This window comes from Neofelis nebulosa, chromosome 9 (genome assembly GCF_028018385.1).
Source record: "Neofelis nebulosa isolate mNeoNeb1 chromosome 9, mNeoNeb1.pri, whole genome shotgun sequence".
Classification (NCBI taxonomy): domain Eukaryota; kingdom Metazoa; phylum Chordata; class Mammalia; order Carnivora; family Felidae; genus Neofelis; species Neofelis nebulosa.
In genome coordinates, this window is record NC_080790.1 from 74416476 (window position 1) to 74439554 (window position 23079).

The window sequence follows — 23079 nt, forward strand, 5'->3', positions numbered from 1 at the left end:
AGCCTGCAAATCTTCCCTGTGGCTTTACCTGACATGGGTTGTTATGTCTGTTTTCATCCATGTGCATATTCTCTGCCCAGTGAGATGGTAAACCTTCTGAAGGGCAAGACCCCCATCCTTCCCAGAAGCCCTGGGCTTCCCAGGAGCCTTCGGTTAAGACTTGTCCACAGGCTGAATGAATTCACTGGATCCACTTGGGTAATACTCAACACATTTAAAAAAATTTTTTTGAGAGAGTGAGAGTGAAAGTGGGGGAGAGGGCCACAGGGAGAGAGGGAGAGAGAGAGAAAGTGTGTGTGAGAGAGAGAGAGAGAGAGAGAGAGAGAGAATCTAAAGCAGGCTCCATGCTCAGTGTGGAGCCCAATGCAGGGTTCTATCCCATGACCCTAGGAACATGACCTGAGCCAAAATCAAGAGTCAAGATGCTCAACCAACTGAGCCATGCAGGTGCCCCTATACTCAACATAATTCGGACAATGACTCGGGGAAATTGGGACTGTATTATTACTACTTTTAATCTCCATTTTATGATGAAATGAATCTCAGCTCAAAACTTTGTGTGAGGTCACGGATCAAGGAAGTGGCCGTACACCAGGCCCATCACACTTCCTTCTCTACCACACAAGTTTCTTCTAATAGTAGAGATGCCCCCAGAGCAGGGAGGACCTTGTTGGGGGCCAAGCTGGGAGACCTCTTTCTCCTGGAGTCCTCTTTCTGACTGGACAGTTGGGGAGGACATCTGTGAAGGGCTGTTTGGTCTCCAGTTCCTGAGCTCTGAGGAGGGGGTGTGACAGGGAAGAAGTTTCTGCTAAGATCTTAGGATGATAGGTATCAGTTCTCAGAGTCACCAGAGCAAAAGGCAAATTTTATGAGGAAACATTTAAAAACTTGTATTACAAATATTACAGCCTCTTTTTTGTGGCTGTCAGTTTATTGGAAGTTAATGGGGAGATTCTGGGGAAGGATTTATTTATTTATTTATTTAATGTTTATTTTTGAGGGGGGGAGGGGCAGAGAGAGAAGGGGCCAGAGGATCTGAAGTGGGCTTTGTGCTATCAGCACAGAGGGGCTCAAACTCACAAACTGTGAGATCATGACCTGAGCCGAAGTCTGACGCTCAACCGACTGAGCCACCCAGGCGCCCAAGGATTTATTTATTGAATGCCCTCTGTGAGGTGCCTGTCTCTCGCATCAAGAAGCCCAAGAGGGGGCTTCGTCAGAGCTTCTTGGGGAGATGTGTATGGGATCCCTGCACTGTGGGGTGGCAGACTGGCGCTTGACTCCCGCCCGAGAAACCACAGGGCTAGAGATGGCCAGCTGCTCAGTAGACAAACCAAAGGAGAGGCTGCTGTCTGAGATCAGCCTGAAGTTCCCGAGTCTTCTGGGAGAACGGATGCCCAAATGTATCCCATGGAACACAGCAGAGAGGGTCTGCTGTGAGTTGAATTTTGTTCCAAGACTCATAAGTGATAGCTGGTGTCTCTGAATCAGGGACAGGGCCACAGGGAAATAAATGCAGCCCCAGGTGGGCACAGGGGGCAAGGAAAGGACTCTGGAGGCTTGTCCCGCCTCTGGGCCTCTGTCCTCTCCCCGGACTGTGGAGCCTGGCATTCAGGGTGGTTCCATGCCCCAGGGAAGCCTTTCTTGATCCTGTCAATGCTCCTGGTGACTCTGTGCACAGCAGTCCTCTCTCTTGCACTGCATCGTAACTGGTCAATTGGCCATCTCTCCTCCAAGAGGGCGGGCGTGTTTTGTCCGCACAGCTCAGTTCAGCGAGGTGCAATTTTCTGGGTTCACGTAACATAAGGGTTGGCAAACTTTTTCTTAAAAGGCCAGAAAATAAATGCTTTCAACTTTGCAGAACCATACGGTCTCTGCTGCAACACTCCAATTCTGCTGCCGTGGTGTGAAAGCAGCCACAGACCAGACATAAACGAAGGAGTGTCCTTGTGTCCTCCAGTAACGCTTTATGTACAGAAATAGCCTGCGGGCCGGAGGCCTGTGGTTTGCCAGCCCTGGACCTGGGGAGTTTCTCATGGACGAAATCACGCGTGAGCAAAAGCGAAACTTGCGTTATGCTCACACCGTTCCCTAATATCCCAGTCATATGGGAACACATTTGTATTTTCAGAGTGAGCGTTAAGGCAGAGCGGACTGAATGATGGGGCTGTTATGAGTGAGCGGACTGGTGCCTGTAAAGCCCCACCAAGTCATCAACGGGCCCATGATCAATAGATGGTAGCGATCATTATTAGCTATGGTAGAGGTGGTTGTTGGGATCACACTGCATTCTGGATGTCATGTACTTAGAACAGGGCTTGAAACTTTGTAATTTTACCATTTTCATGAAATCTAAGACATACTTTTAAAAATTATGGTAAAATATACCAAAAATAAGATTTTCCATTGTAGTCATTTTTGAATGTACGGTCCAGTGGCACTTAGTGCCACACAACGTGTGCAACCATCAACCATCACCCCGAAAGGAAGCCCCGCATGTACTAAGCAGTCAGTCCCCAGTCCTCTCTCCTCCAGGCTCTGGAAGACATACTTTTATTTTTTTTTTTCCTTCACCTCTTCACATCTCTGAGACCAAGCTGTGCTTACAGTCACGTGTCTAACGATCACTCCTTCCCAGGTGGCAGTCCCACACTGGCGTGTCACTGAGTGCATGAGCATAAACTTGACCGTAGCTCTTCAGTAAAGTTTTGTGCATTCTTGGGTATTTTATTTAACTGCCATCCAAACCGCCTTCAAAGATGCTATGATTCAGCAGAGAAATGAAAAGTTGATGCGTGTGAAGAAAGATACGACATAGAGTGGCAGGGCATAAATCTGATTTTAATGGAGCAAATATTCATCATCAGAGGAATAACCACAGTCTGTGCTTCTTCCAAAGCAACTACCACGTGTGTTATGGGAGAGAAAAAGAAGATACCAGTGGATAAAGCTGTGCTACATTTCGTTACTGAGATATGTCTAAAAGATGGTCTGTCACATAGGAAGCAAGACAAGTGGAGCCCGGAGAAATTGCAAAATCCCTTGGAATAGATAATAAAAAAATTTCAAAGTAATGAGAAGTTGGTGTGACTGGCTTATGTGTCACATGGGACTATTATTAAGACATCATGTCTCAGTTTAATGGCAGTATTATTTTTCTTGATGGTACATAAAAAACAGTCTATCGTACAAGTAATGGCATCTTAAGATGATGATACGGTATTACTGTCATCACAGTGCATTGTTATTTCCATTTACTCATTTCCCCCACGAGACTGTCAATGTTTTGAAGAAAAGGAGTTTATCTTACCCACTGCCGGATTCTCAATGCCTTGTCTAGTGTCTAGCATGTTGTAGCATATGGAATGAACAAAACTCATGTGGGAGATGAAGCTCAAAGTAATTCATTAGTGTTAGCACCCAGCTTTCAGGTTGTGGTGAAAATTAAACAAAAAAACACCTTTAAAAAAATCCTGACTTGTCCTGCACTTGGCACAAAGGACATGCCACTTACTTGGTGGTTGTTTTGGTACCAAGTGGGATTGTGTTTGGTTAAACTGGTCGAACACCCAAAACAACAATGGTTGAAACAAGATGGAAATTGATTATTGTTTCAGATAAAGTGGGGAAGGTGGTGCAGCAATAAGACCAACAGGCCCGCAAGTTACTTTAGTCATGATGCTGTGCCATCCTTGAACGTGGTATCCACCCTTAAGGTCTAAAATGGCTGCTCGAGCTCCAGACATCGTGTTCGCATCCCGGCTGGTAGGAAGTAGGAAAGGAGGCCATAAAAATGAATACATATTCTTCCCCAAAGTCATAAATGCGACTCTGCTTATATTCCACCAGCTAGAACTTGACTACATTTAACCACATGGAAACTGGGGAACACAGGCTTTTGTCTAGGCAACTCTGCCACAACTGTTAAACTCCGTGGTGCTGATTATACGTGCAACACGGTAACTAGACTCGTTCTGTCGAAGTGACAGAAGGCTTTCAATCGGAAGTAGGGGGCGAGCCAGGCTGCGAAAGATGAGTAGGATTTAAATGAGCAAAAAGGATGGGTAAGGGCATTTCTAGCAGGAGAACGCCCAAACAAGGGCCCAAAGACAGGAAGGCACAAGATGTGCCTGTGGGTTAGTAGAGTATCCTTGGCCAAGCAGGGACTGGGTGTCAGGAGGGCTGGCTCGCTGGTTCCCAGCCCTGCGAGCAGGGGGCCAGTGCTGTGCTGACTGTAATCAGCATGGCGTTGCCTTGGTTTCCTCCTCGGTAAACCATTCACAGGGACCATCCTGTTGTGAGGATTCAATGAAATGCAGTAGGAGGAAGTCCTCTGTGAACTGTAAGATCCTATCCGCTTTAGATGTTCAAAAACAACAGCCACTGTCGTCATGACACAGGTTCAGCCTTGGAACAGGAGGAGGAATTTGCAATCCACACCCCCCTCCTCAGGCAGCTCCCACTTGCAGGCTCCTGGTACAGGTGGGAAATGTGAGTGGTGAGTGGAGGGCATGCAGGCACACAGGAGCCTTTAGTGGAGAGCAGACGAGGCACATAGATGCTCCCGGAAGGCAAGACAGTGACCGGGAGAATGCAGGGACAGTAGCCCTGGACTGTCCACTGCTCTCCCCCACCAAGGAGCACAGTGGATCAGTGTCCTGTGGCTAGCCAGGGGTCGAGTCTGGGTCCCCCAAGCCCATGTAGGCTCCTGGGTTGGAGGCCGGCTCTCTGGCAGGCCAGCCGCGGGGGCAGAGAGCCTCCTTCACATCCCTGCGGGAGCCCCCGTGGGAGAAGCCAGAGGCTAAAAAAGCCGAAGGTGAGGGGAGAGAGTGCAGGGTGGGGCTGGCCTTGGTCCAGGTTGGGCCTGGAGGTCTGACCAGGCTGCTGCCTCTCCACAGAGGGGCCAACTGTTAGTCTTTAGTCCTCTAAGGCTGTCATGACAGGATACCCTAGACTGGGTGGCTTGAACAACAGATATTTATTTCTCACAGCTCTGGGGGTTGAGAAGTCAAAGATCCAGATGTCAGCTGATTTCGTTCTTGGTCAGAGCCAGCCGCCTTCTTGCTGTGTCCTCACGTGGCAAACAGAGAGAGCTCTGATCTCTTCCTCTTCTTACAAGAACACTGATCCTGTTATGGGGGCCCACCTTCGTGACCTGACCTGAACCTCCCAAGGTCTCCAAAGTCCCAAGTCCCGAGGACTCCACATACTGTTGCTTTGGGGGTGAGGGCTTCAGTATAAGAAGGAACACAAACATCCAGTCCATAATAAGCACGCAACTGCTGTTGGAAACATGCCCTGGGCCCTGTGGGGTCCTGCTCTGTCCCCACGCTTGGCCGTGCCTCCTCGGCACGCATCATGGCTGGCATGTTTCTTCTCTGGCCTGATGGAGGAGTCAGGTGGGAGCTCGGAGCTGCTTCCTCCTGCTGATGCGCAGGGAGGGCCCGCCAGCACAGATGTCCTGGAGGGAGGGAGGCCGTGGCAGGGAGGTGGGCAGGTCTGCAGCCACATTCCAGGCCACCAGGGCTTCGTTACGCTGATGAAAACCAAACTGTGCCTTTTCTTTTCCTTTTTTTTTTTTTTTCTTCACGGGATTTCTGCAAAGTGGGTTACAAAGCCTGTAGTGATGAATGCAGAGGGCAGGGCCGGAGGGGAAGGAGAGTGAGAGAAACAGCCAAGGAGAAGCACCAACTGGGTCAGGGACACAGAGGGTAGAGCGGGAGAGGACAACGTGAAGACCCGGAGATGGGGACAAGCAAAGAAAGACACAGGAGGAGAGGGAGCCAGAGCGAGAGAGAAAACAGAGGACAAAGTGGCCAAGATCCTGAGGGATGCATGGGAAGATACAGAGGACCAGGGGGCAGCTGGGGATGGGGAAGAGGCCCCGAGGGAGGAGAGGACCTGGAGGATGGGAAGGCAGACAGAGGGCCCTTCCCCACCCCAGCCCAACCCAGGAGAGGGAGAGAGAGGAGCCAGGGGAATCCCACTCATGCTGTGGAGCTCACTGGGCATCAGGGTCTCTGCTTCGTCTGGCTTGGCTGCCCCTCTCTCTAGTTCAACTCCAGATTGGAGGTCAAAGCCTCGGGGGCCTCGCTGACAGGATGGCTGGTCAGATAGGTCCAGTGTGGCCAGGCCTGTGGGCTGGGGGTGGGGATGGTGACCTCTAGGAGCTGCTCTTAGTTCCAGGGCCTGCTGGACAGCAACAAGCTCTCATGGTGCTGGGAGGGAAAGGCAATCAAAATCAGGGGTTGAAGGCAGAAGTGAAGAAAGAAAGAAAATTACACCTGGGGCGCATGGGTGGCTCAGTCGGTTGAGCGTCCGGCTTCGGCTCAGGTCATGATCTCACGGTTTGTGAGTTCGAGCTCCGCATCGGGCTCTGTGCTGACAGCTCAGAGCCTGGAGCCTTTTTTGGATTCGTCCCTCTCTCTCTCTGCTCCTCCCCTACTCATGCTCTGTCTCTCTCTCTCTCTCTCAAAAATAAATAAACATTAAAAAGAAAGAGAAAGAAAGAAAGAAAGAAAGAAAGAAAGAAAGAAAATCACACATTCACATCATTAGCAATTAGTTGCCTTCCTTCTGAAGAGTATGGTCTTCCCAAACCAGGTGGTTGTGAATCATGCCCATCCCTAAAGCAAGTCCATGGCCAGACCCTTCTCTGAGAGCAAATCCCAGCAAGCTAGGGCCCCATCTAACCCTGGCAGGAAGAGAGGAGGCAGCTTTATTAGAAAAGAAGCTCCATTGGCCTCTGCCGGCACCCACTGGGGAGCCCCAGACTCTAGGAGCTTGGTTCAGGACCCAAGACCTGGCTCGGCCAGCGTGGCCATCAGGGCAGGGGACAGCCTGTGTGTGTGTGTGTGTGTGTGTGTGTGTTGAGTACAGGGAGCTAGCTATCAAGGATCTCAGACACCAGGGCAGGAAAACCCACCTAGGGAGCCAGAGGGTGTGGAAGGAGGGGAGACAACATCACATTCTCAGGCCTGGGGTGGGGGAGGCAGAAGAAGGGTAGGACTTGCCTCTTTCCCTCAGCTCAGGGCTCCCCATACATCCTCAGAAAGGTCAAGTGTCCAGACAAAGGGCATTGGCAGGTGCTCTGAGGAACAATGTACAAACAGCCCGTAGCACCTCCTCAGAAAGGATCACTTCATAAGGGGAAAGACAAGGGTGTTGAAAACAAAGAAGGCAATGAGAGAGACTAGAATTGCAAGAGGCATTCAAGATCTGCTGACCCACCTCTCAGTGCACAGAAAGGGGCAGGCACTTGCCCAAGGCCACACAGCCAGGCCGTCCGTTGTTTTTTTTGTTTTGTTTTGTTTATTTATTTGTTATTGAAGTATAGTTGACATGCAACGTTATATTAGTTTCAGGTGTACAACATAGTGATTCAACAACTACGTATTACTCAGTGCTTACCAGTCACAATGCAACATTATTATGATATTGTTGACTATATTCCCTGTATTATACTTTTCATCCCCTTGACTTACTTATTTTATAACTGGAAGTTTGTACTTCTTTTTTTTTCAAAGTAGTCTCCATGCCCAACGTGGGTCTTGAACTCATGATCTTGAGATCAAGAGTCGCATGCTCTACCGACTGAGCCAGCCAGGTGACCCTGGAAGTTGGTACTTCTTCATCCCCTTCACCTGTTCCCGCAACCCCATGCTCTCTGGCAACCGCCAGTTTGTTCTCCATATTTATGAGTCTGTTTCTATTTTTTGTTTGTGTGTTTCTTCATTTGTTTTGTTTTTTGGATTCCACATATAAGTGAAATCAGATGGTACTTGTCTTTCTCTCTCTGACTTATTTCACTTAGCACAATACCCTCTAGGTTCAACCATCTTGTTACAAATGGCAAAATTTCATTCTTTTTTATTTTTATTTATTTATTTATTTATTTATTTTTGAGAGAGAGAGAGAGAGAGAGAGAGCGAGCGCTTGCATGAGTGGGGGAGGGGCAGAGAGAGAGGGAGCCACAGAATCCAAAGCAGGCTCCAGGCTCTGAGCTGCCTGCACAGAGGCTCGGGGCTCGAGCTCATGAACCATGAGATCATGACCTGAGCTGAAGTCAGACGCTTAACGGACTGAGCCACCCAGGTGCCTCCAAATTTCATTGTTTTTAATGGCTAACATTTGATCGTATATATATATATACCATATTTTCTTCAGCCTTCTTTTGTTGTTCTGCTCCCAACCCTTCCACAGTGTCCTGCGTCTGACTTGCCTGCATCCTTCAGGTCTTATCTCAGTGGGGCTCCCAAAGCCCCGTGATATAGATAGGAGTATTCCCATTTTACCAGTAGGGAAACTGAGGCTCTGTGGCTGAGTTGCCATAGGGCTCGTCCAAGGCCTGGTTGAGGCCTGGGTTCCCGGCTCAGGGCTGTCCTTCTGTGCTATGACCAGGCAGCCCATCTTCTGCAGTGGGGGTGGCCTGCACCATGCTGACTGCTAGGCCACCCTCCCCACCTTTCTGCTCAATCTTGCCTGTCGGGACCTGTTTGGGCAGAGAAGGTGGTCACCTGAGTGGAGCTCTCATTCTGTGGCCCTTGCTAGACTGGTCCATCCCAGTCTGAGGGTTTCGTGTCTTTGATGAAGCCTTGTTTTCCTGGGGCTGCTTGTTTAAACGTATGCCCCCTTCTTTGTCCTCTGCCCAGGCCACCTCTGTTCCTCAGTGTGGGTGCATGTGTCAGCCACTGCCCTGGGCAGGAGGCTGTGGGACGGCCACAGCACAGTGACACATGGTTTGATGTGGGATAGGAATATTTTAAATCTGAGTTATCCTTCAGAGACTGGAACATGTGGTTTCCAGAAGCCCAAGGGCACTGGTTCCCTGAAGAGGGGGAGGGGAAGTGAGGAGAAAGTGTGGAAAGGGTAGGGGGTGGGGTGGGGACCAGACCGACCTAGCACAACTCCAACCTACTGAGTGCAGGCCTGGGAAGGACGCGCTGCCTGTCGACAAGCGTGGGTCGATTCCTCTAGACCCTGGAAAACACCGCCCCCACCCCCACCCCCCCGCCCCGCCCTGCCTCCGGCCCTCTTGGGACCCCTGCTCCCAGCACGTTTCCTGCAGCATCAGCAACATGTTTCTATTTTTTCCCAGTCTCCCTGGTGCGGCTCATTCCACCCCACCAGAGTGAGCCTGTGTGCCAAATGCTTCGCCCCTCTCTCTTAAGAGAGTGTGTGAGGACTGGCAGTCACATTTTCCTGCCCCCTGTGCCCCAGGCAGGCGGAGCCTGGGCAGACAGGACAGCAGGGCTCCAAACTCATCAACCAACTGCAGCCTGTTGGGGTTGGGTCCAGTGGGTGCAGGTCGTCTCCTGCATGTGACCAGCTGGGCCAGGCCTTGGCCGGGGAGCAACCTCCGCCCCCGCTTGAGAGGGAGGAGGCCCCAGGGGAGTGGCCAAAGGTGGCCAGAGAACAACCAGAGGAGGAGAGAGACAATGTGGATGGCTGCCCTCGCCTGTGACGCAGGCTCTTTAGTTTGCTGGGAAGAGATGGATGGAGATGCCCTGAGTTCTGAGGCGTGGGAAGGGGAAGGGCTCTGCAACCAATGGCTTCCAGACTGGGCCAGAGAGCCATCTTCCCCAGGAGCCTACGTGAGACTCAGCAGCCTTAGGGAACCTCTTCCCAAAAAGCTGTGTGATTGGCCAGCTAGCCACCATCCTGTACAGAGTCCCCCAACTAGGTCCCTGGACTGGGCAGAATCTCTGGGTGAGCCATTGGCACAGAGGCCAGCCTCCCTCCCACCAGCCTGGGCATGGTGGCCTTTGGCTGCAGTCCCCATCCCTGGGCCAATCTGTGCAGCAGGTTGAGGAAGTGGTTTTACTGAACTTCATGCAGAAGGAACTGTTGGTGGCCATTTTCCCCCAAGGAGCTCTGAGAGAGCCAGGTACCTAGAGTGTCTGGAGTGACCCCCCAGTCATTAGTACCTCGAGGCAGGGTTCCTTCATTTACTCAGCAAGCATTTATTGAGTGCCTCCTGTGTACCAGGCTGGGGATATAGAATCCCAACCCACATGGTGCTTTAAGAGGCAGGTGGGGAAGCACAGAAGTAAGCCATGATCACAATCAAAGGTGACATACTACACTGACAGGGAAGGATAGGGTGTCTGGGTGCTCACTCAGTTTGGGGGGATCAAGGAAGCTCTTCATGGAACATGGACACCTAATTGATGCCTGAAGATGTTAAAGTGAGTGGTGGGGGGTGGAGGATAGGGATGAGATTTCCGGGTTGAGGTGGCAGTGGGGGCGAAGGCAAGAGTAATGATGGTACTTTCCAGAAGTGAGTCCCAGAGCAGGTGGTGGAGGAGGAAAGGGCTGCAGAGCTAAACAGAAGCCACACTCACAAGGACCTTGCATGTCTTAATTTGTATACCTTTCTTGAATCTTCAGCCAGAATTTTTCTCAGCCTCTAACTCCAGCAGGAAACCCAGTGGGAGATAGTGATTTCCTGCCCTCGGAGAGAAGAAAACAAAACTCCAGCAATTTCTGTCTAACCCCAGAATGTTAAAAGTTGACTCATGCTTGTTGGGGTAGCACAGATGATGGCAGTTTTCTAAAAACAGTACTTATTGCTTTTCTATTTATAAAGGTAATGCATGCTCGGTGTGGAAAAGTATAAAGAAATAAAAGCACATATAATCCCTTCATGAGAGATAATCAACATCAACATTTTGCAATTTTCCTTCCAGTCTTTTTTTTTTTTTAACTGTACTTTTTGTTTTTGGTTACATGGTTGAGGTAAAACTATATATCAATTTTCTTATCTGCTTTGTACCCTTGATATAACATAAGTATGTTCCCTTATTATTAAACATTCTTTTTTTTTGGTGCACCTAGGTGGCTCAATCAGTTGAGTGTCTGACTTCGGCTCAGGGCATGATCTCATGGCTTGGCTTGTGAGTTCGAGCCCCACATCAGGTTCTGCGCTGACAGCTCAGAGCCTGGAGCCTGCTTCAGATTCTGTGTCTCCCTCTCTCTCTGCCCCTCCCCTGCTCACGCACTGTCTCTCTCAAAAATAAATTAACATTAAAAAAAATTTTTTTTAATTCTTTGTTTTTAAGGCCACATCATGTGGTCTCTCTTGAGTTCCTCTGCTGACTCCAGGCCTTTGTATCTTCGAGAAAAGTGGAGCCTGAGCCAGCCAATCATCAAAATCACCTGGGGAACTTGGGGACCAGCCAGGCTTCTGGCATCAGAATCTAGCACTTGAGACTGGAGAATCTGCAAGTTTAAAAAGCCCCTCAGGATGCCCTGAAACCACCGAGGACCAGCAGGTCGGTCAACCTGTCGCGAAGCCCTCCAGGCCACACGGCACCTGCAGAACTCCCAGGAACCCACAGAGTTTGAGACGTCTCATTTTCAGTCAGACAAAATTATGTCCATTGTCAGGAAAACACAGATAATGCTCTTGGAACCAGGTTCTGGCATACTGTAGGTGCTCAAAAAAAAAAAAAAAGTAAGTAACTGCTGTTGTTGGAATCCCAGGTAGAAGCCTTTGTGCTGTTCCCCAGTAGACAGACACTCTTTGTTTCCACACCCACCCCTGGGAAGGGCTTCACCGCCACCTCAGGACCCTGCTGTCTTCAACCTCCTTGGTATCACATACAGAATTGATGCTCCCTTCTCAGTAGCATAGCTATTATATGGCAGTCATTAAAAAAAGTAAGAACACCTTGCCATGAGACAGAATGTTATATATTCAGGACTATCCCAGAAAAACTGAGGCTCATGTCCATAGATGACCAGGAAGGCCCTGAAGGGTGGCGGGGTGGGGAGGATTCTAAGCACATCATGAGGGGCTGTCAGGACCCCACTTCCCATCCAACTGAGGAGGAGGCAAGACAGCAGGAAGAAAACAAGGGAAATTGGCCTTTATGGAGAGCCTGCTCCAAATGCAGTGTGGTTGTCACCTGTACCAACTGTCACTGGTTGCTGATAAGCCTAGAAACTGAGAACAAACACAACTTTCTAGGGAAGTTTGATGTTGCCACAATATTCAAGTGTGTGATCATTTTTTCTAGTAATTCCCTTTTTTGCTGTCTATTACAAAACCACTGGTCTGTGGCCAATTGAAAATTTGCAAAATTGGTCCTTCACAGAAAGCTTGAGGCACTGGTCTAGAAACTGATGTGTGGCATCTTATTTAATCCTCAAACAACTTCTGCAGGGGCTTGAATGAGGGGGTCCTTTCTCCCCCCCTGCTGTAAGCTAACATCCATCCCAGTGCTCCCCAGCTAAGCGTCAGCGGGAGGAGGGTGGTTCTGTTCCCGATCACCTGTCCCAACCCAATCACGAGGCGGGACCAAGACTCTTGAAAAAGACCCCACAGAGAGTCTGGGGGCTCTCAATTTCCCCAGGAGATGGGGGCATCCCACCTCAGGGTGGAATGACACAGGGGGGTACCTTCCCGAGGCCTCCCAGGGAGGAAATTGCCCAGCTAGCATCTGCCCTCCATTTGGCATCATGGGAGCTTTCCCTCCCATCCAAGCCAGGTCCCGCTGTGGCAGCTGCTGTCCTGAGCTTGCCATCAACTAATTGTCAAGCCCCTGCCATATACTGAGGCGCGTACTAGCTGCGCTGGGGGTTCCAAATGATGATATTTTTGGTAAGCACTTACTCTGATTAACTCATTTAATTTTCACGACAACCACATGGGAGAGGTCCTATTTTTACCTTCATTGCACAGGAGATTCTCAAGGAGGTTAAGGGACAGGCTTAAAATCACACAGCTAGTAAGTGGCAGGCCTGGGGTTGTCTCAAGGCTGCCCTACTCTAGGCCCTGAGCTCTTAACTTCAGTGCGATGCCACAGTCCTGCCCTGGAGGGGTTTGCAGTCCAGTGGGGTCCGTGAGAGCCCTGAAGAATCCTAGCGGAGTCAGATTGTCCTGACTTATGGCCCAGGAACCTAGAGGAATGAGGGATGCTGGGGTGGAGGCCATGGAGGGACTTTGGGGAGGGAGGCAGCCATTCTTAAGGCCCTGCTCCTCGGCTCCCCCATGCTCCCCTGGGAGCACACTCATATCCTGTGTCCTTGCCCCCTCCCTCCCCAGACATGATCTCACTCCTCCTCACCCCTGGAGGCCCCAGAAAAGAGACTATTGTTTCCTCCCACACACGGGAACTTGGAGACCCGCAAGCCTCCTCTCCCCGTTAGGGCAGCCCCAGTTCCCGCAGTGCAGTAATGGACCCCAAGGTCCTCAGCCCCTCTTGATACAGCACTCCCTCCCTAGTTTATCCCATAAGCTCTTTGCCTCCAAACCATATTTTTTGTACTTTTCCGCCTTTGAGAAGGCTATGAAGTAGGAATCCCAGGCTCTGCTGGGAGTCTTTCTGCCTTCCCACCCTGGCATCCTCTGTACCCTCTGCTCTGTGGAGAGGTGAGAGGCAGCGTAGGGCAGAGTGGGACCAAGGCAGCTGGCATCAGGAGGTCCAAACTAGTATCTGGTTGCCTTAATCTCTCAGTGGTCAGTCATTTAAACCCTCAGCACTCTCATCCTAGAAAATCAGGGTGCTTGTGAGGATTAAACGGGAAATTGCTGTGGAAGCTCACTACCAGTTCTAAGTGACTCTACCTGGTTGGGCTTCCCTTCCAGCTCCCGGCTTATTTAAGCCTTGCCCAGCCTTTAAAGCTAGCCTCAAGCCCACTACCTCCAGGAAGTCCTCCCTAAGTACACCTGTGTGGTCCAAGTCTTTGGCCTGAAGGCGTCATCATCCTGTGTTCCTGCAGCCCTAGAGAGACACGTGAACGGCAGGCGTCACTCTGAGGACCACGTGTTGGCATCTGTCATGCTGCCTGTGCTGAGCCAGAGCCAGGGCAAGCTCAAGTCTGCTCTACTCTGCAGGACTTCTGGGTCTTAGGACTTCTCGTCTTCTGACCGTTTTTACTGGGGCAGCCAGATCTGAGGGCTCTCTTAACCCAGGGAGGTGGTTTAGAGCGAGATTTTTGTGATCCTCACTAGACTGGTAAGGACAGTGAGGCTAGGAAAGCCCAAGACCCGGCTAAGGTCACAGGATTGGGTAGTCAATTGCAGAGTCAGGGTTCAAACCGGAATTTCTAATGCTTTCTACATTCCCTGGGTGTCACCGTTGCTCAGGGCCCAAATAAAGCCAAACCAAGCACTAGAAGCATGTGCATTTGGGGCCCATATGACCTCTTGAGTGGGATTTTGCTATTTCTTTGCTTCCCCCTGCTCCCGCCTCCTGGCATTCCTCCAGAAGCCAACCCTCAATGCCGCGGGGAGCCAGCCCGGGCCTGGGCAAGGTGGCAGAGATGGTTCCAGCCCGGGAGCCCTAGACCAGGCCTTGCACACAACAGGAATCAGGATCCCCCAAGGCCGCGAGCGGGTCCTTGCTCTCTGCAGCACAGACAGTCCTGGTTCTGAAGAGCCCCAGAGGCCAGGAGAGGGTTTTAAATAGCCAGTGACAAGCCCCTTGTGAGGCTCGGTTTAAATTAGTTGTCGGCGCTTGATTGAATCAGGTTTAATTGTTGGTTGGCGCTGAAATGATGAACGAGGTATGGCTTTAAATAGGAACCATAAGTGTTTCAAACTCACCCTGAGCAGGATCTCCAAGTACAGAGCTGCTCTCCTCCTGTTCCAAGGGCTCCTGGGGGAGGGGAGGCGACCGAGAAGGTGAACTGAGCTGGGCTGGCCTGCACTGCTTCTCCTGTTCACTGGTGGTTTATTATCCCAGCAGAGAAATCCAAGAAAAGCCTGATGGGGGCTCTGGGAGATGAGGTCTTGTGATTCAATCGACCACCCCATCAATCACTTTCCTCCCTGCCCTTTGACTAGGCTTGCTTATTTGCATCTGTGCCTTTGTAGCTGTCCCCAGACCAGTCTTCCTAGCCTTGACGGAGGAAGAGGGGGGCCCAGCCGGGCGGACATCTCTACCATGCGTGGGAGCCAGAAGTCCGGCATTCAGGCCTTACTTTGCCCCTCGGAGCTCTCTCAGCCTGTTTCCACATCTGTAGAGTAAGACGAAGCTCGCCCTACCTACCTCCATCTAGAAGTTGTTGTGGGATCAAGGGGCTAATGTGGAGAAAGAGCCCTGAAAACTGTCATCTGTGCCCTTAATGCTGGAGAATCTGGCCCTGGGCCGCCAAGCTGGGCTGTATGGCAGGTGGAGCATGCGGGTGGGGAGAGGGGACACTCGGTTTGCCCCTACAGTCCAAGGGCTCTTCCCACCCACAGGGCACCACCCACTCAGTGCTTTGGTGTCTTCCTCACCGTTGCCAGGCGTTTCCAGTTCTTTGGGCCAAGGTCCCCGTGTACCTCTCTCACTTGGGGCCCGACTGGTAGGCTCACCTGGCTACACCTGTCACCCTCAGCCTCCTCTAACTTCCACCTGGAGCCAAGTTCCACCTCAAAGGAGCCTCACAGAGCCAGAGTTCTGACTGCCAGTGTCCTTGGGTGGGCATCCATATCATACCCACAGCCACACCAGTCCTAGAACAAGAACAGGGCTGACCAAGAGTCCTCTGGGCCCATCTTCCCATCTCTGAAGAACAGGTAAGGCTAAGGGCAGAGACCTGGATTTCCTCCCTTTGCCTGAAATTAGATTGAGGACATCTGGGGCCCGTGGGAGCAAGTGACAGGGAGGCAGTTTTTAGTTCAACCCTGGAAAGGCTCTCACAGGGAATACTAGCAGAGCTCAGACATTGCCTGGACAAAATTTCTGTGGGGAGTGTTGCAGAAGGGACACCTCCTGGGCTGGGGCAGACCGAGCAATGTCAGAGCTGGAAGGCCACAACCTGCTTCGACCCTGACCTCCTTCCTTCAGGAGCTCAAACCAATGGTCTCCTAGTCTCCCTGAGCCACAGGCCCTGTGTTTGTGAAAACAGGAAAGTGAGGCCTTCCTAAAAGAGGGTGGTGTGAGGATTGGGAAATACAAGCTAACAGATGCAAAAGCACTCCTGGCTTGGCCCTGGGTTGGCTTTCGAAAAACCGCTATGAACCTAAGCCAGTGGGGGCTCGGCCCGGAGGACAGTGACAATCCCTTCCAACTCTGGGTGTCTACTAATCGGTACGCTGGCCACAGGCACCTGACTACCCAGGGGCAGAAGCCGCCAGACCAAGTGCCCACAGCATTGAGAAGGGATCTGCTAAGAGTGGGCAGGTACCACAGCGCCTCACCCTGGGACCGATGTCCTTCTGAAGGGGACAATGGAGAGGATGGGAAAGAAAGCCCTATCTCATGTCCTTCTCCGAGCTACGTGTGATGGCTGTAACTGTGCTGTGGATGTGCTGGGAGGGCAGCAGGGACTGATGGGGCCTGAGCCACATTCTCTAGGTCCTCTTCCCACAGAGGCGTCCAGGGGGCGGAATCGGGCCCTCTTCACCGTGCCAAAATAAACTTGCATTGTTTCCAGCAACACAAGAGGCCTCAGTGAAGCAGCTTTTGCCAAACCCTATAAGGAAGCCAGAGAAGGGAGGGGAGCCTGGAATGAGACATGCCCCCTCTCCCACCCACCTCCCCAGCTTTCTTTTGACTTCCATAAAACTCCATGTAGGCAAGCCCTAAGGCAAATACCCATGGGCGCTGTGGGAATCTGGAGTTTTAGGGAAAAAAGAAGGGACTGGAACTCCCATTTGTTGAATGTTTACTATGTGCTACTTATTTTGCTTATAAAGACAGTCATGTTAATGAGCTGGGGGTGCACACAGACCTGGGTTCACATTCTGACCCTGTCATTTTGCTATGTGATCTGGGAGAGGGAATGGCTCTTTGCTTGTTTCTTCATAGGTGAAATGGAGCTCCTAAGAGTACACTTCAGAGCGTCATATTAAAGATTAACTCAGAAAAAAAAAAAAAAAAAGGTTAGAGAGGGAGGGAGCCAAAACATAAGAGACTCTTAAAAACTGAGAACAAACTGAGGGTTGATGGGGGGTGGGAGAGAGGGGAGGGTGGGTGATGGGTATTGGGGAGGGCACCTTTTGGGAAGAGCACTGGGTGTGGTATGGAAACCAATTTGACAACACATTTCATATTAAAAAAAACAAATTCAAATAAACTATACTAGATAAAACACTATTTAAAAAAAGGATTAACTCAGGTAACATGCTTAGTTAGCATAATGCACAGCACATAAAATGCACTCAATATGTTAGTTGTCATTATTATTAAATAGTTGCTATTAGTAATAATAATATTATTTTCAAACTTCGTGACAATACTGAGAGGTAAGTGCTGTAGGTAACTATTTCAAGTATGGAAACTGAGGCTTGAGAGGGATCAAGGCACCTTTTCAGGGCCTGACTCAGGATTCAAACCCAGGTCTACCTGGCTCTAAGGCCCACACTTGTCATGTCTGCATCTGAGATGGGGGCCCAACTGAGTATCCTGATACAGATGCCAGGTTGCTCTGAGGCTGGGAATCCAGAAAGCAACCAAAACAGAGCCTGCCGGGCATCATTGTCATGGTCCAACTACTCCCTAGACTTCATAGGCTTGGCCACCATCATCCAGCTGGGCTTGGCTGACCACCAAAGCCCAGGGTTGCCCTTGCCAGGCCCCAGGGCTCCTCTGTCCCTGGACCATCGATCTGAAGTGAGTGTCTGCACAGCTGGACCCCAGGCTGCCCAGTTGGTTTCCCATTCCTGCACGGACAGCTTACTGCAGTTGATCCAAAGCAGGCTGGGATTTAAATGCTGGCTCTGTCACTCATTAGCTGGGTGACACTGGGCTTGTTACTTGGTCTCTCTGAGCTTCAATTTTCTCATCTGTAATGCTGGAGCAACGGCATCTAGCTTTCTGGGTCCCTGTGAGAATTACTTGAGACGATGGACATGACATAAGTGTCTGGAAGGTTAGTTCACCCCAGCTCCTGGCCTCCCCGTCTTGAGACAAATTCTCCCTGGGACCATGGGACTGTGGGGCCCCAGACCGGGACTGATTTTTCCTCCTTAGATAGGGATTCTCTGCGTGACATCCTTAATGAAAAACGAATAACTCATGTGTTCATTTCATTAAATGCTACCCCCACAAAAGTGTGGGCTTGTGCAATTCTCCAAAGACTGTCAACTGGAAGATATCTCGGAATTCCTCGTAAATCAAAAGGTTTCATTTTTCTGCCAAGACAGTCAATTTTCTCTGCCTTGAGTCAGGCAGAGGGGCGGTGCTGGGCTGGGATCCGAGTCAACAGACCTGCCTGCTGGTCCGGACTCTGCCAATGATCAACGCAGGACAGGAGCAAACCGCTTCTTTTGCATTGAGACTCTGAAGTCTTGGTTTCCTCCTCTGAAAAATGGGTGGTGTGTGCGTGTTGGGGTGGCCTGCTGCTAGATGGTCTTCTGTCTCTTCCTCCAGTTCTAAAATTCTGGAACTTGATCTCTTCTTCTGCCTCTGCTTCTCTCTACCCTCCAGACTCCACCTCTCCAGCCCCCTTCCTGCTCTCCTTCTCCCCTTGCCCTGTCCTGTCTACCTTTCCTGTCAATCAGACCAGATCAGCCCAGGGCAGGGACTGGAGAAAAAAACGTCTATGCATTCCTGGCAGACGATAATCTTCTAATGCCCTTATTGCAAAAGCAGCCCTTCTTTGGGGTGAAAAGAAGGGCAGCCAAGATCTGTGTTTCTATTATGGGGTCCAGAAAGGGGGGCATTTGCTCTTGGCGCTAAGGATGGATACATTTAGGAGTAAGAGGTGGCCCCTTCTCTAAATGCGGCTTTGGGAAGGGGTCCTGGGCCAGCCCAAGGGGGCTTCGTGGTTGCCTGGTGGGGCAGATTCCAGGCCACCCAGAGGGGTCTGTGGCCTGCAGGGCAGTGGGGTGGAGAGTATGCAGGGCAAAGGACCCCGAGGGAATTCAGCCGCCTAAGAACTGCAGTCTGAGCTGGTCTCTTGGGGAGGATAGGGGAGAATAGCTAATGTATTTGGGTTTCTTCACCACTGAGTTCATCTGATTGACAGAGGGAGATAGAAATAGAGGCCTGGAAAGATTGCCCAGCGCAGGGGTTGGGCAGGAGAAGGAGAGCCAGAGAGAGACGGAGGGCCAAAGAGGGAAGCAAAGAAGGGAAAGAGGAAGAGAGAAAAGAGAGAAGGGAAGGAGAGAGGAAAGCAGGCAAGAAGGAAGGAAAAAGGAAGGAAAGAGAGTGAGGAAGGAAAATGTTTCCCAGACCATGTCATCTGAGTGCCACCAATCCTCCAAGATTGAGGGGCGGGGCAGGCATGCTGAGGGTCCAGCCCCGTGCGGGGCGACTTTCCCACCATCCCTCTCCTGGGGCTTTGCTGTGCCCACTGCTCCATGGCCTCCCCAGCAGAAGCCACTTCTGAGCCTCCTCATTGCCTCACTCTGGCAGCCCTATTTACCTAAAACACAAAGTCAGCAATTGCCCTGGAGCTGCGCAAGGATGTAGCGGGCCCTGTGTGGCTGGCAAGTCCCAGAAGCGAGTCCTAGCAGCACAATTAGACGGGCACAGAACCGAGTACTCAAAATACAGCACGCACTGTCCCACTCACTAGATCACTAAATATGCTTTCGCCTCTGTTTTTACCATACTAGCACATGTACACGTATAAACCCACTCCATTCACCATGTTTGGCTTTAAACATCTCTTTACTAGTTCTGAAAATAAAATCCACTGAAAGACCTGCAACCATTAAGAGCCCTGTCTGTCCATCTATCCATCCATCCATCCATCCATCCATCCATCCATGTAGAGTCTGCCCTTTCAAGGGACTTTTATTATTTATTTATTTATTTATTTATTTAAAGTTTATTTATTTTGAGAGAGAAAGAGAGAGAAAGCATGAGTCAGGGAGGAACAGAGAGAGAAGGACAGAGAGAGAATCCCAAGCTCTGTCAGCACAGAGCCAATGCAGGGCTCGAACTCATGAACCATGACATCATGACTTGAGCCGAAGTCGGACGCTTAACCAACTGAGCCTCCCAGCCACCTCTCAAGGGACTTTTAATTGAGTATCCACAGTATGCCAGGCAGTTGGCTTTACTAGGTCAACCACAAAAACAGGCCTTGCCCTCAAGGGGTACACTTTCTGTTGGGTAAACACATAAATAATTTATTATTATATATATTATAAGTGGAATAATAAGAATGTTACCAATTGTTATCTGGTAAAAACAAAACAAGACAAATCAACTGTGCCAGGCAACTGTAACACATAATCTGTAATGTGGACCCTGACTTCCAGAACAGAGGTGCCCTGCTCTCTGCCACCCACCTGTGGACAGATGACCTGTCTGGCTAGTGTGTCCTGATTCAGAGCTGGCATCTACTTTTTTAAAGAAAATATTGTTTTTTAAATGCATAAAACTGGGGCGCCCGGATGGCTCAGTTGGTTAAGTGTCCGACTTTGGCTCAGATCATGATCTTGCGATTCATGAGTTCAAGCCTCATATTGGGCTCTGTGCTGACAGCTTAGAGCCTGGATCCTGCTTTGGATTCTGTGTCTCCCTCTCTCTTTGCCCCTCCCCTGCTTGTGCTCGGTCTTTCTCTTGCTCTCAAAAATAAAATAAAACATTAAAACAAATAAATGCATAAGACCTATAAAGCAAATATCTTTGTAACCACCCATGAGATCAAGAAATAGACTAGAACATCTCCAGTACCTGTGAAGTGCCCCAACTCCACACCTCTCCCAATCAAATCTCCTCCTCTTCTCCCCAGAGGTAACACTATCCTGACTTTTCTGGTCATCATTACCTTTCTATATGGTTTTATCCTCTGTGTATGTACCCTAAAAATCTTAGAGTGAACTGTAGGAGACTAAATGGTTGGATAACAGCAATTTTATACAGTTTAAGCTAATGGTTAATTTACCTTTAGGTTTGGCAAGTAAGTACTTACTGTATGCATTCTTTTTTTTTAATTGAGGTATAATTGACTTTGTGTAACCTGCCGTGCTTTCCTATCCTAGAATGTGAGTATAATAAGGCATAATTTTAAATGTTTATTTATTTTTGAGAGAGAGTGTGAGTCGGGGAGAGATGGTGGCTGGGGGCAGGGGGGGTTGGGGGCACAGAGGATCCAAAGCAGGCTCTATGCTGAGAGCCTGATGCTGTGCTCGAACTCATAAATCATGAGAGCATAACCTGAGCCACAATTGGATGCTTAACCAACTGAGCCACCCAAGTGCCCCAAAGCCTTTCATTTCATCTGCCTCTCCAAGTGCAATGTCCATGGCCATGTTGGAGTGATCTGTAAAGACACCACAAGGTACTTTCTCCTCCTTTATAACACATTTTCCTATCACTCTTTTGCTCCAGCATTTTTTTAAAGTCTGTTTTTCTTTCTCACTGCTCTGTAACCCTACCTCTATGTTATATCAAGTATCCCTATATGTGTTGATCTGTTCATGAGCTCTCTATTCTGTTTCAGTGATCTATTTCTCTATGCCTGTGCCAATGACACATTGTCGTAATTACTATGACCTTATGGTAAGTAATAATCCCTGATAGGACAATTCCTTCACTTTGTTTTTCTTATTTCACTCTCATATGAATTTTACAATAAGTTTACCAAATCCTACATGCAATAACGTGTTGGGATTTTGATTGGAATGCTTTGAATCCACATATAAATTTGTGGAAAATGACATCTTTACAATGCTGACCTATCTATCCACGAATATATTATACCTCTGCGTTTTTTAGAGTATCCTTTAGTGTCCCTCAATAAAGTTTAATAATTTTTTTTTATAGAAGTCTAACATACAGGCCACTGGAGCCCTGTGTTGCTGCCATGTCTTTTGGGGCCAGTGTGAATGTCCTGCAATGCCTCATGGAGCAGCTCAAGCTGGATGCCAGTGTGGAGAGTATCAAGGTCTCACAGGCACCTGCAGAGCTTCAACAGTACTGCACATAAAATGCCTGCAAGGATGCCCTGCTGGTAGGTGTTCCAGCTGAAAGCAACACTTTCTGGGAGCCCAGATCCTGTGCTTTATTCTAAAGGCTGGGAAGAAGTTTCCTGAGGAATGCTTTTAAGCATAAAGTGATGGATGACTGCTTCTAAGTCTCAAGAAAACACTTTTTTTCCAGCCAAATGACTCTTAGATATTTCAGGCCTGTCCTGTGGCCTGGTCCTATAGCCAAAATTCTACAGAAATTGATGAGTTTCTACTCGGATAAGAGAACTGAGTGAAAGAATGGACTTTAGATAATAATTGCCTGATTCTTTTGGTAAAGTGCTTCTATATTTAAGACAAACAAAAATGTTACCACCAAATATACTTTTTTCATGAGCAAATTACTAGTGTTTCTATATCTGGAATATCATGTTTGTTTTATTGACTAGATGTTTACAGTTTGGGAAGGAAAACATTTTTGTTAAAAAATTTGTATTTTGTTAATTTGTTGTTCCTAAGATTTTTATACCATAACAAAACTTGTTATTTTCTCATGAATTTAACAGTTTCTAAATGAGGACAAGCAAGTATAAAACTGGGAGAAGAATAAGTTTTATTGATCAAATGATGTCTTGATTTTTCTAAATGAGAAGATTATTTTATTTGTAACACTAAACATGGGAGCTGTTTCTTAGCAAACATATTTGTAAAGATTCGGTCTTTATCTTAAGTTCCTCTACTTTATAGTCGTGGTTGTATCTTAAAAAAAGGTACATCATTTCATGTCTTAAAAAATGTTTACATGTGATCTTCTGAACATTGCAAATGATTAAAAACAAAATAATGGAAAACACTACAACCTAAATTCTTAATGTCACAAGTGTTTTACTTTGATGATGTGCTTTGATTTAATTTGGGACACTTAAAAAATTTTTTTTTAACATTTTTATTTTTGAGAGAGAGGGAGACAGAGAGACAGAGAGAGAGAAAGAGCATGACTCGGGGAGGGGAAGAGAGAGAGGGAGGCACAGAATCTGAAACAGGCTCCAAGCTCTGACCTGTCAGCACAGAGCCCAACACAGGGCTGGAACCCACCGCCAACCACGAGATCATGACGTGAGACGAAGTCAGACGCTCAACTGACTGAGCCATCCAGGTGCCCCAATTTGGGACACCTTTAAAAGATACTTTGTGTTTGTAGTAATCTTTAATGAGCTTGGAAATAAAATTCTGCTTAATCATTTTCTAAGAAAAAAGTATAACATAAATTTTGTTAGACT

The 23079-nt window shown here is 49.0% G+C and overlaps 1 pseudogene; it reads left to right on the forward strand.

Annotated features, from left to right (window-relative positions):
* LOC131485135 (guanine nucleotide-binding protein G(I)/G(S)/G(O) subunit gamma-10-like) overlaps positions 1-22664 on the forward strand; it is a 113984-nt pseudogene extending 91320 nt beyond the window's left edge.
* The last annotated feature ends 415 nt before the right edge of the window (positions 22665-23079 follow it).